Source organism: Grammomys surdaster, unplaced genomic scaffold (assembly GCF_004785775.1).
Source record: "Grammomys surdaster isolate TR1022 unplaced genomic scaffold, NIH_TR_1.0 126271, whole genome shotgun sequence".
Classification (NCBI taxonomy): Eukaryota; Metazoa; Chordata; class Mammalia; order Rodentia; family Muridae; genus Grammomys; species Grammomys surdaster.
In genome coordinates, this window is record NW_021621071.1 from 8,250,632 (window position 1) to 8,268,492 (window position 17,861).

The window sequence follows — 17,861 nt, forward strand, 5'->3', positions numbered from 1 at the left end:
GTGAAGACTAAATGAGAATTTACCCAGAGGGACAGCATGTGTAGTAGATATACCTGCCTTTAAGCTTCAAAGCTTTAAGACATTTTTTATAAGAAAAGAAAGAAAGAAAGAAAAAAAAAGCAGGGAAACCCAGGACTTAGAGAAGGCGGCTTGACGAAAATGGAATACAGTCAGATAACGACTTCCAAGATATGGATGGGTTTATGGTGCCCTGATGCACTCTCCCACCGTCTCCTAGCCTGTTCTCCTGGTATCTTGGCATTTCCTGCTCTCATCCCAGCCGGAGCAGCAGGCTGATTCTTTGACTCAATACCACGGAAACTTCTTTCTTTTGTGCAGTGACAGCGCAAGCACATTAGCCCGGCACAAGCACAGTGTATGAGCTCATCCGGGTCAAAAGGAAAGGAAGGGCAAAGCAGAAGTCAAGCTGGAGCATGTCTTTGGTTGGCTGCCGCCACAGGGGCTTTTTGCCAAATCGTTTTTTTTTTTTTTTAGTTGGGACAGATGCTATATAACCAAAGCATGCAAGGGGGCGATGCAGCTCAGAGCTAGTTCAGGAGCCATTGCTTCCTATCTCCCTTGAAGAAAAAGGACCCTGTAATTAGCCAGCCAGGACTCTGCCATCCTCGTGTGCCGGATAAGAATCTTACTATTTTGATTAATATGACAGGAAGACTGTGTGACCTGTGAGTAAGGCGTCTGGTCATCTGAGTCAGACAGCTGCAGGCTCATCCTTGGCTCTTAGTAAACCTCGTGCTCCTGCGGAAGTAACAGAAGGTTCTGTTGTCACTTGGTCAGCAGCTCCACGAAACCCTAAACACCCTCTGCCCTCAAGACGTCTCAAGGGCGATACTCCGTTCCTGTTGGATTTTCCTTTCATGGATCCAAGCGTTTGAGATAATATCTTTGTCAAATCTGATTGACAAATATAGGAGCTTGGATTCTAAAAGGTGAGAGCTTAGGATCACCTTGGACAGTTTGCTAAAGTAGAGAATGAAGATTGAAAAGAGAAAATAAAAATGAAGAGAAAATAAAAAAGAAAAATAAAAAAGTCTATAGGGAGGGATAAGTTGGTTTTTTTTTTAAGATTCAGGAAATAAAAAACAAACTTGGCTTGGGCTGTCTGTGTCTTCTCTGAGGAAAGAAGATAACGTGAGCTTTGATGTACATATAAATTTTGTCAAAATTAGAATTACCGTGCATTCCAGCTACACCACTCCTAGGAATTCCAAAGGCAACCCAACTTAGCACACTTCTTCCAGAACAGCCAATTATGGGGGCAGCTTAGGTCTCCACAAACTGATATATAGATTAAAAACACGGCGAATGCACACAATGGACTAACTAAATAGTCATAAAGAAAAATTGTCATTTGAAGAATACTGGAGTTTGAGTGCTTCCTGGTTGCCCTGCTTCCTTCTGAGAGAGGCAGACAGCAAGGGCCTGTCCAGCCTACAGCTCAGTCCTGAGGACACAGTTTTATTATGATGTCTAAGAGAGTATATTGTCCCAGGCAGAAACAGCCAGTTTCATTTCAGTCATGACATCCACATCTCATCTGCTGTAGTGTGACATTGAGACAGTTATTATCTTTTTTTTTTCCCTAATCAAATTCCCAGGCACACAGACAAAGTTCCCTGGAGGTCTTTGCACTAAGCTTCCTCACTGTATTTGCTGGTTCCCCCCACTTTTCCCCGCACCCCCCCATCTAGTGTAGTCCATCTTCCCTCAGGACACCTCTCAGAGCTTGATACCTTTGGTAGGTGGCAGGTGAGATGGTTGTCACGCGCTATTGACTTTATGAGGCTCTCATGACGAAGGAAAAGCATTACATGAAGGACATGAAGCAGCTCTCAGATTAGACTGCACTACTGAGTGTCAGCTAAAATTATAGACGTGCACCACATGCCCACAGCTTTAGGATTTTGAAAAGGTAGGAAACCATAAAAAGGGAAATAAAAATCACCCTTGGTTCCATTATTTCATGGGTCCTTTGGGGAGCAAAACCTGCTTCAGGCCTGTTTTTGTGAGACCTCCAGTTAAGTCTTAAGATAATCTTAATAGTTTAAGATTATTAAACTATTAAGAGCTTTAATTATAGTAGTTCATGTATACACGCACACACACACACACAGAATAAATTGTAGAACCCATACACGGCTATTAATACTAAAATATGTGTTATTTGGTCTTTAAAAAGTTTGTTGACCTCTGATCTAGAACTAACCATTTTTATGTTGGTGCCTCTGTCTGTCTATCTGTCTGTCTCTATCTATCTATCTATCTATCTATCTATCTATCTATCTATCTATCTATCTATCTAAGGACTTTTGCAAATTTTATTGGGAAAGAGCAAAACGATGACATCACTTTATACTGTTTTATAACTTGTATTTTTCTCTACTTTAAAATCACATCATGAATATTTCCTCATGCTATATTTTTTAATGAAAGCACATTTTAATTTTGTAAGCCAAATGTACCAAATTACCTCTGTGGGACATGAGTCTTATTGGCTAATCCTAATTGCCACATAACTCAGACTTTTCAAGGGATGAACACCTACTCACTTTCAAACAATGTTGAAATAGTTTTAAAGTTCCCATCATCCATCTGAAGTGTACGTGCGCTGTGCAGTCTTCACCAATGCACGGTTCTAAATTTCATCATCTTAAAACAAAAAATCCCCACACTCATAGGATACTCCCCTCCTTCCCTCTCCACTAAACACACGGTTTTTATAGTTATACAACGCTTATTCTTTTAATGCCGTCTGGATTTCATCGGGAATTTCTCTGTCAATGTTGAACATGGATGCTATTTTTTGTGTGTGTGTGTGTGAGAACTCATTTAAAGTACATAGAGAAAGTAATTAAAGTGAGATAAAAGAATTGCTACCAGTGCTTGTGACAGTACTGTTTATTTTTGCTAAAAGAATAGTCATGATTCAATCAAATGACGCTTTTATGTTTAATAGAAAGTTGTGGAATTGTGGTTAGAGTTCTGTCCCCGTGACTTGGCCTTCAGAGTTAGTTAGTCCCATTGAGTCTCTTGACTCTACTTCATCAGACAACCAAGTGTCGTCTGACTGGCGTGATGCGGTACTCAAAGGAGAATTGGTATGTAAAAATCACTTAAAGTAGTATGCAAATGTCTATTATTATTATGCTGTCACAAAACTTGCCATCAACCAAAGTTATCAGAGAAGGAAATATTTGGGCGGTTTTTTTTTTTTTTTTTGAGTGGAATGATCAGTAAAGTGAAGCAGGAGTGAGGGGGAAGGTTTCAGAAATGCCTTTTTAACAGCTCAATTTTCCCCTGGAAATTTCCCATTGTCCTGGGATATTGCATGGTTCAAAAGTTAAGCACTTCTGCAAGCATTTGATTAAAATGTAGCCTGGGCTCACGCTATGTGAAGAATTTTAAAGAGTCCTGCTCCATGAAATGTGCCCGACTGCCAGCGCTATCTTTTTCTTACTATTCATATCCCCATTGGAACATACTGAACAGTCGATCAGTGAATAAAGCAGGCTGGGATTGTGTGACTCTCTGTAAGGTGCTTTTTGATATTTTTGTTTTTCAAAGTCTGTGATTATTTCCCATCCTATTTGCAATGGTTGGGATAAATGAATACCTCTCCATCACCACGTCTGCCTGCATGCCATCATGCTTTCTGCCATCGATGACTATAGACTAAACCTCTGAACTGTAAGTGAGCCCCAGTTAAATGTTTAAGATAAGAGGTGGTGTGGTTGGCTACTTCAGGGCTTGGGGCATTCATTCTTGGCATAGTGACTGTTCTGTTGAAACCAGCATCTCTTAGATTTCAGGCCACCACTGGGGAAATAGATCAATGGAAGATTCACAGCAGGCACACAAATAGAACTTGGATCACTGAGATGTGCCCTGGTTTCTTTCAGTAGAGACAGGAGACTCTGGCAGCCGGCTGAATCCCTGTCACTTCGGGACTCTTTCCTCTTATCATGTGCAAATGTGACCAGGTTGGACAGAGACCAAGCTGGAGACATGCCGCTTATAGACTGTGTCGGGCTGACCTTTTTAGGTCTGGATTGCTGACTGGGTTAACTCCCACCTTAGCTGTGAAGCAACGAAGTTTCAGAGAGCTATTCGGGTGACAAATGGCCCAGATAAGATGGCATTCCTTCTCAGACTGAGTGACAGAGTGCTGAGTGGTGATAGTGGCCAGGAAGCTTGAAACAGCAGGCTACTCCCTTCTGAAGCACATTGACCTGCCATGGATGGAAAATGGCAGAAGCTATAAAGGCAAAAGAGAGCTCGGGAATAACTTCGAAATGATCAGACACATTTAGTTGAAAAGTTTTCCATCCTTACCTTACCTTACCTTTCTTTTCCTTTCCTTCTCTTCCTTTTCTTCTTTCTCTTTCCCATTCTTCCTTCCTCCCTTCTTCCCTCCTTCTCTCCCTTCTTCCTCTCTCCCTCCCTCTTTTCCTCTTCCCTCCTTCCTCCATCCTCCCCATCTTTCTCCCTCATCCCTCCCTTTCTTCCTTTATTTCCTTTTATCTTCTTTCCCTTTCTCCCTCCCTCCTTCCTCCATCCCTCCATTTCTCCCTCCCTCCTTCTTCTCTCCCTCTCATTCACTGTTCCTCCATCCTTCCCTCTTCCCTCTTTCCTCCCCCTCCCTCCTCTCCTCTCTCCATCCTTCCATGCTTCCTTTTTTCTCTTAGATTGTCTCTTATGATGTTGCTGGGTAGCCCAGGCTGTTGTGGAGTTCAATAATTCATGATCCTTCTACCTCAGTCTCCTAAACACTAAGCTAAATGGCACATACCACCATAGATTTACTTATTAAAATTTAACTTATTTGCTACTAAATTTCCTGATCAGACTCCCAAAGTATGGATGTACATTCAATTAGAATAAAAGCATGACTATGATTTGAAAAAAATAATTTAACATATTTTTTATTTTTATTCGATTTCATGGTTCTTCCCAATTCTCTCCTCTAGCCTCCATAAAGAACACTAAACATTGTTTAAGTGTCATGTTACTCTTTTATCAAAATCACACACACTTACACACACACACACACACGAAATGGGCTAACCTGGACATTTTAGAGGAGGTTGCAGGAAGAACAAAAAAGATAAGCAAAACAAAGTTTGTTTTCTCCCTCTTCCTGTAGTCTCACTGTTTTCTGTTTTTACTAATCCTCAGTGCCATACCTCGCTTCTCCATCCAGTCCTTGCTGTGTTCTCAAGGTATAGATATTTGTTTACACAAGAGTAAACCCAATTGTATGATATGATAGTCAATAAAACTGGCCAAGTTTTTACAGCATGCGCAAAGGCAACAACACTGGGAGATAAATAAGTAGTAAGAGTTGAGGATTTACTTTTATTCTTTGTCCCTCTGTTTTACTACACACACACACACAGACACACACACATACACACACACACACACACACACGACCCCTAGGATGAGAGCTCCAGCTCTATAGAGAACCTTTTAGGAGCAAACAATCTGAGATGGAAAACAAAATAAAAGCCCGACACTCACAGTGGCGTCCATGTTCTAGAGCAGCTGAAGAATTAGATGCTCAGGTCGGGTTGGTTGGTTTGTCAGACACGTGAGTCCTGAGTCAGGTGAACTCGTTGCACGTGATCATTTGACATAAGGATTCAGATTTTATAAAGCTTGTATTTCACCATCCCTATAATTAGCCATATCCTGCTTCTTCCAAAACGTGGTATTCTAATAAAATAAAACTGAAGTGGGGGCATATCATGAGGTCTTATATATAACACGGAGTGCAAATTATGAGACCAGGTGACCAGGTTTTAATAGGGGGAGATTGCAGAGGGGAGGGGAGGGACTGCGCTTCAAAGGAGAGTGGGATCATTCACTTCCTGTAACCTAAGAGAAAGTGAATACAGAGGGAAGACAACCATCCTCCCTAATTTGGCTGAGCCTGCTTCATTTACTGTAAGCACAAGACAGCTTGGCGATTTTGACGGACAGTCCATGATGATGTATCAGACATGGAGATGTTTGACTGGATCTAGCTTTGGTGTCATTGGGGAGACACATCTGTCTGTCAAATGCCTCTGAAATATCTTATTAGGACTCACCGTGAGACTCAAAGCAGTAATTCAATACCTATAGGTGTAGCAGTAACTCCTTGGTGTATCTTCCAGCCCTGGAGTACGATAATGTAACATAATATAACATATTAACAGGACATGATAACATAGCATAACATACTATAATTGACTGCACTTCTAGCCCTCAAGCTATGTGCTTCCCCTGATGATTTTATCTGACCACAGAGCCTCATTTGATCTCTATGTGGCAAGCAGATAGCTCAAAGAATTAGTGTTTCCTGAGAGTGCACCCCCACCTAGTGATGAGTGGGAGCTGATGGATAAATATCCTGGCTCCCTTCCACCCAGGAGAGCATTGGTTTCCATTGGTTTAGAGAATTTCTCAGATGGTAATGAGCTTGTTACTGTATCCTCTATTGCCTGTATCATTCTTTGCTGTGCCTCTTTTCTGTAACCCATTCTTAATGTTTCCTTCTGAAACGAACTATTTGTACTCCAATCCCTACCTCACAGTTCACTTTTGAGGGAGCATGAACACAGACATCGATCAATATTGATGATTAATTGGCAATAGAGTGTTCCAATAAACCTCTGGATAATCCACTTCTGTGAGGTATTCTGTTGTCGGTTACTCCCCGGATCAACTGTCCAGTGGTCATGGCAAATAACCTGGTCTTGCTTGTTGTGTCAGCTTTAGGGTTTTACTAGTATCACAAGATATTTGGAGCACCTCAGAAATCAGAGCAGTATTCCATGAAGAATAGAAGGGAGCTGAAGCTTGCTTTCTGTCTGTCTGTCTGTCTGTCTGTCTGTCTGTCTGTCTATTGTCTTCCTTCCTTCCTTCCTTCCTTCCTTCCTTCCTTCCTTCCTTCCTTCCTTCCTTCAGTTCTTAACAACTTTAACTTTTGGTTATAAAAATAAACCCTATCCAGGTTCACCCACAAGGTCACCTTCACAATCACACCCATGTAGACAGGAATTAGAATGCCTGGTTCAGACAAATGTTGATTTACTTCTGGCCAGTGCTAGAACCGGCTCCAGAGGGGGTCTCACGAGAGTCTCCGGCTTGATTGAGGACAGGGTGCGAACAGCCGCTGCCTCTGCCACTGCCTCTGCCCACGGGCAGTCCGGTCTAGGATGGAGTGCGAGCAGGGAGAGACCGTTGCTGCCTCTGCTGCTGCCTCAGACCACCATCTCAGTGGAGAGGGAAGGATCCTGAAGGCGTCTTCTGAAGTGTTACAACTCTAGTGTTACAGCTCTTTGCTGAGCTGGTGAGGTGCCCTGTGAGGCGCTGGCTAGCTGGTGAAGAGGGGAGGGTTCACGACAGAAGCTCTTGGACAATGAGATTATTCTGACACACCTTTACTTCTGAGTTAGGCTAAATATATACAGTTTGGGGTGGGTTAAGGTTTGGCAGCAGGTAACCCCTATTGGCTTAGTCTGAGAGCTTGGGGATACCTCATCTACATGTGGGAGAGCCTGGGGTACTACTCCTATGTGACCAATGGCCATAGACCTCTCTGTGGGAGGAATGCTGTTGAGGAATGAAGCTGAGAGAGCCAGGGGCCCAGGAACAGAGCTGAAGGCCTTCCATCCCAGGGGGTCCTCCAGGGTTCAAAGCTCGTTCAACCAGGCACCCGACTGTCTCTCCTAGCTCACCGCCCCACAGGCCAGCATCCCTCTCTGAACAAATCTGGATTCTATTAGCTGAGAAGAAGTTGAAATGGCAGGTGTAAGCAGCAATAAAGAACTATCTCATACAGAGCACTACCATTTATGCTGCTTATCAATACTGCGGTAAATATATCAGCTTCCTGTCCCCACATGACTTACTTCCAAGTAGTGGCCCATTAACAGACTCAAGGGTAATGGCAATATGGAAGCAAAACCACTCTCCTTTGCTTCCATAGTAGCTTTGGTATGACTTTCTCTCTTTTATCTTTCCTTATTTAATTCTGTGTGTGTGTGTGTGTGTGTGTGTGTGTGTGTTACTAAGCATTGAATCTAGATCCTTGAGTATGGTAACAAATGTTGACTAATGAGGCATATCCTAGGCCCTTTTGTGTCTTTTGCTTCCGTAGTAGTTTCTTACTAAATTGTTGAAGCTGGTTTTGAACTCACTGTGTAGTCTAGGCTGGCCTTGAACTTGTAATCCTCCTTCCTCAGCCTTCACAGTATCTGGGATGACAGAGTGTACTCCCAGGCCCTGCTTAAGATACCATCGTTGAGTTTGTTTCCCCGTGTCTTTCTTTGAGTTTTAGACAACTTTAGCAAATTTATTTCTGATTCGATCTGAGAAAATACATTTTTTTTTGTGCTCTAGTCTAAAACTCATAAGCCATACTAATTAGTCCTTGCTTGTAAAGGGGGCATGCTGAGCTGACAGCGTCTTTTGTGCAGGTATAAAAAGAAGACAGAATCTGAAACAAGAAAGCTATTTAGAGGAAACTTGTTAAATGAAATCAAAGGCCAATGGCATTCGGAAGAACAAGATCTGAGCTCAACTTAGTTACCACAGATAATTCCTCACAAGGAAGTCTGTAAGGAGCCACCTGGGAAAGACTTGGACTTTTAGCATTGAATGCTGCCTTCCACAGACATAACTGTGAATCTTAAAATACTGCATGCAGGTTAGTTGTTAGGTCAGAGCGTATTCAACTTGACATCTGCAAGGAATAAAAACCTTCTTTCTTGTTTTGAGGACATTCACTGGTTGAAAGAACTTAATAAATCAACGTTCCTGCTAAGATACTTATTATTAAACAACACATGATATTTGCTTCCACGAGAACAAATCATCCTTAATCGGTACAGAGCTGACACCATCAAGAGACAAAAATAGAATGTTGGCCAGTCATATAGTCAACCAATATGTTATTCTTGCTTTCCAGAGAGCCACACAGAGAGCAGTTGAGGGAACTCAATATAATTGGAAACTCAGCAAAGCCACTTAATTCAAACTAGAATGTATTCTTCCCCATAAAACTTTATGAAGCGGATATGGTTAATTCTGATAATTCCATTTTCTGTAGCTTATACATCATTTTAATACCTCTCGAACAGACACAGATAACCTAGAGAAATAATGTGTCCCATGGTTTTTCGTAAGGCCATCTCTGCTGCTGCAGATGGCTTAACTCTTAGTCTTCTTGACCATCATATAGTACTGTATATGGAAATGAGGGAGGGTGGGAAGGGTGGAGGGAGGGAGGGAGGAAGGGAAGGAGGGAGGGATAGAGAGAGAGACAGAAAGACAGAGAAAGAGAAATACACAGAGAAATTCACACACAGAGATACAGAGAAACACACACAGAAAGAGAGAGAGAGAGAGGGAGAGAGACAGAGACAGAGAGACAGAGAGAGAGAGACAGAGAGAGACAGAGAGAGACAGAGAGAGGCAGAGAGTTCCATTCTAGTGGAACTACTACTTATTCCATTCTAGTTTAGCTGCTTTGAATGCAAAGTCAGATTCGGGAAGCATGGAGAACAACCTAAATGTAAACTTCCCCTCAGTTCCTCACCCTGTCTGTCTGTGGGAAGGACCAGTGTGTCCTGGACTCTTGGTTCAATCACTGCAGGGAGCTAGACTGAGACTTTCTCCCTAAGAATGCACCCAAAGCTTTGAATGTCTACTCAAGAGCTTCAGACAGAAATTAGGAGCCAAAGGTTGTTATGAATGTATGTCCATGTCGTAGGAATTTACCAAAACATAACCTGTAGGTCAAACGCACTTTAGGGTGTCTATGAATGGCGTCCAACACAAAATTGTAAATGTACCTAAACATGGGATATTTTTTGTGTGTGTTTATATGTGCATATGTATGTTGTAACTCTGTAACTCAATTGCATGCTTCTTAAGTATAAAGTTTGTAGATAACAACTTAGTAACTCAAAATAAGAAGACTAGAGGTGCCTGGGGGTGCCTGGGGGTGCCCAGGGGTACCTGGGGCTGCCTGGGGGTTCCCAGTGGTGCCCAGGGTTGCCTGGGGTTTCAGGCTGTCCATAGCTCCAGATGGTTAGTGTGACGGCTGTTGCTGATCCCAGGGAGCGTAAAGGAACCTCTGTCACCGTCGGCTTTGGCTTCTACTGAGCAAGAGGAACAAATGGAAGACTTCCAGCTCTGGCCTCTGCCCCACAGAGTTCTACAGAGTAGACCGTAGTTCTCAACCTGTGGGTACAACCCCTCTGGAGGTCAAATGACCCGTTCACAGAGGTCACAGATCAGATATACTGCATATCAGATATTTACGCTATGATTCATAACAGTAGCAAAGTTACAGTCATGAAGTAGCAATAGAAATGATATTATGATTGGAGTCACCACACTATGAGGAACTGAATTAAAGGGTCACAGCATTGGGAAGGTTGAGAACCACTATGGTAGACCATTGCCACCTACCATGCTATAGATATCAGATGTGATCCTAAATAAACCACCATAGGTCTGTAACTGTGTAGCTATATTTTCTCAGCACCTACCCTTAAGGCTTTCAGATAAACAGAAGAACATAATGACCCTTTTCTTGAATTTTTATTGTTTTTTATGTCATTTTTATTTTATATTCTTTTATTCTATATTGCATTTATTTTTACTTTATATCATCTTATTCGTGAGCATAAATGCCAAGAAAATGAAATCTAAGAACAGAAAAGACAATGAGTTGGAAATGATTTAAAAAAAATAGATCTGAGTCCTAAGATTCACCGCAAAGCTAGTGGATTTTCATAAAGAGTCAAATGTAAAGAAGGAACGAGAGGCTGTGGATTTACCGCTTCTCTGTGACAGGTTTTCTAGATGAAATTTTAGCTGACAGGTTTTTTTTTAAAGATACTATGTTCTAAGTAAATTTGGAGAGAAATGGTGTTCTTGAGCATAGCACAGTATGATTCTTGAGAAAAACAAATGGTCTCGAGAGTGAAATAACAAAATTCCCCCAAAGAAGAAAAAGAATTTAACCACAGAGTGAGTACAGCATGGAGGCTAAGATAACAAGGCTAAGGATAAAGAATAAGGCTTCGGATGGTTCCTTCCTCCATCTACCACCCGTAGGATCCCAAGCAAAAATACCAAGATGCCAAACTGCGTTGTAGTTTACGCCATATGTAAAATACTGACAGCGGTATCAACACATCCGTGGCGCATTGTGAAACTTGAGTTAATTCGTAGTTAATTGGCGTACAGGGCTTAGAAGAGCGCTTGGTGCAGAGTTTAATGCACAGGGTTGCTGTGATTATCCATTAGCCGTCTCTCTGTGTCTGGAGAAAAGGGTTGGTCTAGGACTCCGTGACGTCATAAAAGCTGTAGCAGCTGACGTCCAATGTATAGTACTCACATGTAACCTACATGTACTCGCGTGTACTTTAAATCATTCCAGGTCTTTTGTGAAACTTAATGCCATATATACATACTATGTAAACGGCTGCAGCACAACCATTGCTTGTGGTAAGACTAAACCAGTAGCCAGTTTGGATAAATTGTTTTTAGATTTATGCTTTGTTGACTCTGCTGATGTGAAAACCACAGACGTGGCATCCCCCTCCCCATGCCCTGCCGTGTGTGTGTGTGTGTGTGTGTGTGTGTGTGTGTGCGCGCGCGCGCGCGCTCCTGTGCATACCTCTGTGTACTCAAAACTGCTAGTTGCAAGACAGAGGAGATAGTCTATGAAAAATAACTAAACTCAAGGTTCCTACAGCAGACTATCTTATTTTGTCCTAGTGACGGAGTTTAGGGAAATGCATCTTCCTCATGAAGATGAAAGCAAGTTTCCTTCACTTTAGTATAGTGAGATGATCTTGTTCCCAAACCTCATCCAGCCTCTCAGGTCACAGGCAAGCCAAAAATAATCATTAATTTTGTTCATTGAGAATTTCATAACGGACTTACGTAATATGTATTCATATTTCTACATATGACAAATCTATATGTGATGTATTCTGACTTAGCTCAGCTCCCATCCGCCATGATCTCCCTCCCACCCCAATAGCATCCTTCTTGCCCGCCATTGTCTTCACACTTTTGCGACCTTTGTTTTGTGACTCATTTTTTAAACAACATTTTGACACTCCTAGATCTAGGAGCCCCTTGGTGTCTAGGGCCTGTTGCCTGTGCCCTGGACTACTCACCGCAGGACCCTACCTGCCCTTGGGGGTTGGAGGTGAGGTGGTACAGAGTCAAGAACACAGACTCCGGGCCCCATTGGTCCCCAGAAAGCATCTCTTCTAAACAGCAGTTCCTGATTGGCTGGCGTTATCTGCACCTGCAATCCTCGGTCTTTCAGCCAGTCCTCAATTTGGTCCTCCTGCAGGAGATGCTTTTGTGGCTGTGGGGGCCCCAGCGTTTCTATAGAGGTGGTTCTGCGGTTCCTGCTACAGCCAAAATTCAGCCTTTAAAAGCAATTTTGATTAGGGAGATAGAGGGATATCTCAGTGGTTATGAGCAAATAGTGTTCTTTCAGTTTTGTTTTGTGTTTTGTTGTTTTGTTTTGTAATTTTAGGTGAGTGGGTCTGGCTATGTTGCTAAGGATGGTCTCAAACTCATGATCTTAAACAGTCTTTCTTCATAGTTGGGACTATAGGCATACACATCTAGCTATTTATTTTAAGTTAATGATACATTGAGATTTACTAAATACTGTAAACACTCATTTTAGCGTTTTAGAGTTCCATTTACTAAATCCAGAGTTTCAGATTTACTGAATGAGTATTTAATGCTAAATGAGTGAGTATTTAGTAGTTTAGAGTAAACACACACATCCATCAGCACACAGCCTTCTTTCTCTAGGGGAGTCTGACACCTCTGATCTCCACGGGCACCTGACCTCATGCTCACATACCCACACAAAGACAGACACACCTATACAGAGTTAAAAATAACAACGAATAAAATAAAAAAAAGATAATTTGATTGGGAAAATCTGTATTTAGTAACTATAAAATGTATTATTTTTAAGTTAGACAATTTTAAGCCAATTTGAAGAAAATGCTAAGGCTATGAAAACATTTTAGGTAATTTTCTACTTACTCTATGTTTCAATGAAACTATGTTCTATTCTTGCATATATGTGGGTGTATGTGGATCATGTTCACATGAGCATAGGTACACTAATGTGTGCCGGTGTGGCTGCACATACGTACACTTGCTGTGGGGTGGTTAAGGTTGACATTATTGGGTGTAGTATTCAGTCATTCTCTACCGTATTTATTGAAGCAGAGTCTCAGGTTGAATCTAGAACTTGCTGATTCTGGCTGCCCCTAACTAGTATGCTTGCCTCAGGGATTTCCTATCTCAGCCTCCAGAGTATAACAAGTATTACAGATGACCAGGAAGCCTGCCTGGCTTGTACATGAGTACCAGGGATCCAAACCCAGGTCTTCACACTTTCATAAAAAGCACTTTATCTGGAATATATCTAATCTTCCAACTTAAAATTAAATTTTATGTTTGTGATTAAGTTACACTTTACTTTTGGCTTCAGATCATTTTATTTGAGAATAATTAGTAATTTTAATGACTTAGTATAATAAACACAATAACTTGGAGTGATGGATTGTTTTTATTTTATACCCAGCTAAACATCACTGGATGGTCAACAGAATGTGCAGACATTCTTGTGATATTATCATTGACTGTATTCAGTTTTATTTCATACTCTGCCATCCTTTGGTAATCTAAAAGGCATAGCTTTACCTACACATATTCACTTTGTAGACTCTGAAGGGTATACTCAACAGTGGAGAAAAAGGCACATTCAATTAAGTAGTTTAACCTGGATTTCCAGCCTAGGTGTGGACATCACTTCATCTTTTCCTTCTGGGGTATTACAAATGTTAAAAAGACCAAGCCTGGTAATGAACAGTGAAACTCAGTTAAATCCAGACAGATCATTAGACTCTTCAGGAGTGTATATCACTTACATCTTGAGGAGAGATCTCCAAGAAAAATCTAATTAAAACCTATAATCATAAAAATTAAACAGTTTCAGCAATTTCAGGAATTAGTCATCAAGGAACAGAGGAAAGTGGGGTGTTTCTGAAGGAGAAAGTACAGAGAAATATTTGATATCTTATTTTCAAGCCCATTGGGGAAACTGTCAGGAGCCATAATGGGACAAGCTAATAATTAGCAGGTGATCATCCTGAAATGGCTTGCCTTAGATTATTATATAATCTGTGACAAGTGAGTCCTTATACAGCAAGGCTGTAAGGAACTTATTTTAGGAAAGATTCCTGCTATTAATATGCTTTTCCTATTATAATTAAACAAATATAACAATCACTAAGCAACAGCACACCCCTTTGGTGCAGATCTCTGCAGATCCACCAAGTTGTACTGTCTTGTAGTGATGCTATATAGACAAATAGATAATTTCTTAGGTCTTAATGATGATCCTATAAGAATTCCTAAAATTATATCAATGATTATTAAGCTCTTTTATAATGGGACTGCTATTAGGTCCTTTTCTGATAGTCAAAACTGCAATGAGAACTTTGCCAGTCTCCCAAATGTCACCAGTTCATTGCTCTTAGATAGTAACCAGACTTTCTCCTGCTCAGAGCACATTCCAGGAGGTTGTAAAACTATTAACCAAAGGTCATTAAAAGGTAACTAACAATTTATTATAACTGCTAGGACAGAAGATAAAATATTATCTGGGTTTATCTATACAAAACTTCACTAATAACTTAGTTATGGCTTTAAACCTTCAGTAAACCCTTGGAGCTAGACAGGTGATAGATGTTTAGCCAGATAATTACTCTTAATGGATATGCATGCAAATATTCTTTGTTGTAAACTTCTATTTCAATTTATGATTTGATTTTTGGTGTGAACTTGTGATGAACTTTGCAACATGTGATCATGTGCTCTGAATGATGTATAAGTACTGAAGACAAAGACAAAGAGAGGTTGTTCATTCCTTCTTTTCCTTTGCCCTCCCTAGGAGAATATTTCCCTTAGAACTTTTCCCTTATTAGAATTTTTTCCTTTTCCCCACTTAGGACCTTACGGCTTTTCCCCTTAGGTAGCTTTCATAGGAAACTTTTTACACTTAGTAATAAACTCTATAATAACTTCTCTAAGTGCCTTTTCTTCCTGGGACCTCAGGCTAGCAGGCATAAGTTAGAGGCTAGCAGTTCCTGCTGAGATAGTACAAAGGCTATTTAATTAATCCTATGTTGTTTTTAGGATGAGCTGCTAAGTGCAAGAAACTGCAGTTTCTGGCCTCAGAGGATCAATCACAGAAGGTAGGTCAGCTATAGTAGCATAGTAACTTAGATAAGTAAACTTTTATTATACAGCAACCCTAAATATCTCATAAGACTAAGTCTTACCCCCACTGATGCTCTTCCCACTCCACTCCCTCAAGAAGAACTGACAAGAAAGATCACAGTCCCCACCCCCATGCAGGGGCTAGTCTCCAGCAGGAAACAGGAATAGGATGGAGCTATCCATATAATTCAAGATAGAATATGCACAACTGTGAATACACTTCAATAAGGGGCTCTGATTGTCAAACTATATGCCACAAAATTCTAAGAGCTAAACACATACAGAAAATATAGATTAAAGATAAAAAAAAATACATGTACCAAATGCTATTATACCAGCAGACTTAATGTGTGTAGAATGAACTGGAAATGGTCTCCAATGAGTAATTACACAAATTCCATCGACAGATTAAAAACTCAACATGCAGGTAAATGCTATTCATGGGCATTTAATAAAAATCAGTTGTTCAAATGACTAAGGAAAATATGAGTGAAAAATTCAATATGTGTTCTAGGCCATGATTTCTGTCCATATTCAACAAGGTTGAAAATAGCATTTAAAGGGTGGTCCCCTAATCTCAAGTACTTGAAAATAAACAAACTCCTGCAGAACTGAGATGGTTTGCACAGGCTTGGCCCAGTGAATGACATTATTATGAGGTGTGGCCTTAAAGGAGTAGGCGTGTAACTGTGGGTGTGGTCTTAAGACCCTCATCCTAGCTGCCTACTGGCTTCATCAGTCTTCTGCTAGCAGCCTTCAGATGAAGATGGAGAACTCTCTGCTCCACCTGCACCATTCCTGTCTGGATGCTGTTATTTTCCTGCCTTGATGATAATGGATTGAACCTCTGAACCTATAAGCCAGCCCCAAGTAAATGTTGTCCTTTATAAGACTTGCCATGGTCATAGTGTCTGTTCACAGCAGTAAAACCCTAAGACAGGAACATTTATACCAGAGAAGAAATCATAAGTAAGATTAAAATATTTCTATGTGTGTATTAATTTGTAAGGGGCATGGTATGCTTTCACACAGTGTTTCCCAGGAAGCAGAAGCCAGAGAGACATTAGCCTAAGAAGAAATTACTGGAAGCAATGGTAATCTGCTTAGGGGAAGCAAGTGTGAATCTTTAAACAGCAGGGCAGGTCTGCCACTTGTAAATGGGGTGAAAGCAGGAAGGTTGGACAGAAAAGCATCAGGATACTCTTGCTGTGACCAATGTGGGTTACACAGTCAAGCAGGACCCCTGCTGCACTCATCATGATTGAGGACCCTCACAGGCTACTGTTCTTGGTGAGAATACCCTGGTGGACTGGAAATGTGGCAATCCGAATCATCAGTCAACTACCTCTCTGCAACGCGTTCTCTTGATGGTTGCTTCCCTGACAACAAAACTCAAATAGTGGAAAAAAATCATAGGCACAATATTTAGCAACAGCAGAGATGAGATGACTATTTGTGTTGCATGTATACACACGCACACAGCACACACGAGAGAGAGAGAGAGAGAGAGAGAGAGAGAGAGAGAGAGAGAGAGACAGAGAACTAGAGAACCGGAAAGAACTGGATCATGGTAGCTTATGTCCATAGTCCCAGAGTAACTTGGAAGGCTGAATCAGGGAGGAACTTGCAAACTTGCATGTTCTCTCCCTCCTTCTCTCTCTCTCTCTCTCTCTCTCTCTCTCTCTCTCTCTCTCTCTCCTTCCCCCTCCCCCTCTCCCTTTTATCTCCCACTCCTTCTCTCCTTGTTCCACTCCCCTTCTCCCTGACTCCCACCCTCCATCCCTTTTCCCTTTCCCCTCCCCTCATCTCACGTAGCCCAGTTTAGCTTCAATTGTTACCTTGTTATGTAGCCAAGGGTGACCTAGAACTTCTGACCTTTTGGCCTCTTTCTCACCAATGCTAGGATCATAGGCAGGGCCAGTTTCTGTAGTTCTGGGGAAGAAACTCAGGGCTTCACACACTCCTGGAAGTCTTCTCCCTACTTGGCTACCTCCCTGTCCATGGAGAATGTTAACCTCTTGATGTTATGAGCTCTCAACTGGGAGGGGTCCCTTCCCCTAAAATAAAAGTTCATTTAAAAACTAAACAAAAGAGGTCCTAAGTCAAAAGGCTATCACAAACGTTATACAGGCATCCTTTTTTGTGGCTAACTTTCCCGTAGTTCTGCTAGGACAAACATTAATGTGCTATATTCTATTGTCATCATTTCATAATATGCTATGGAAACCACTGACTGTCAGTCCACAGAAGTATTTCTCACGCATTTTATGCCCACATGGTACTGGTTGTGTTGATCAATTACAGTGTACTAAACATGTATCTAAGTAAGGAAGACAGGCATGAAAGACCAGAAACTAATGAGGTTGGCTATTCCGGTATGTAAGAAATCAATAGAACGGCAGGAAGGAACTGGAATTTCTAAGGATGTACACCTTATTTCATGATTTTGACTTTCAAAGCATACTAAAAATTTATATCACCCAGGTTGGGAAAAATGAATTTCAAGA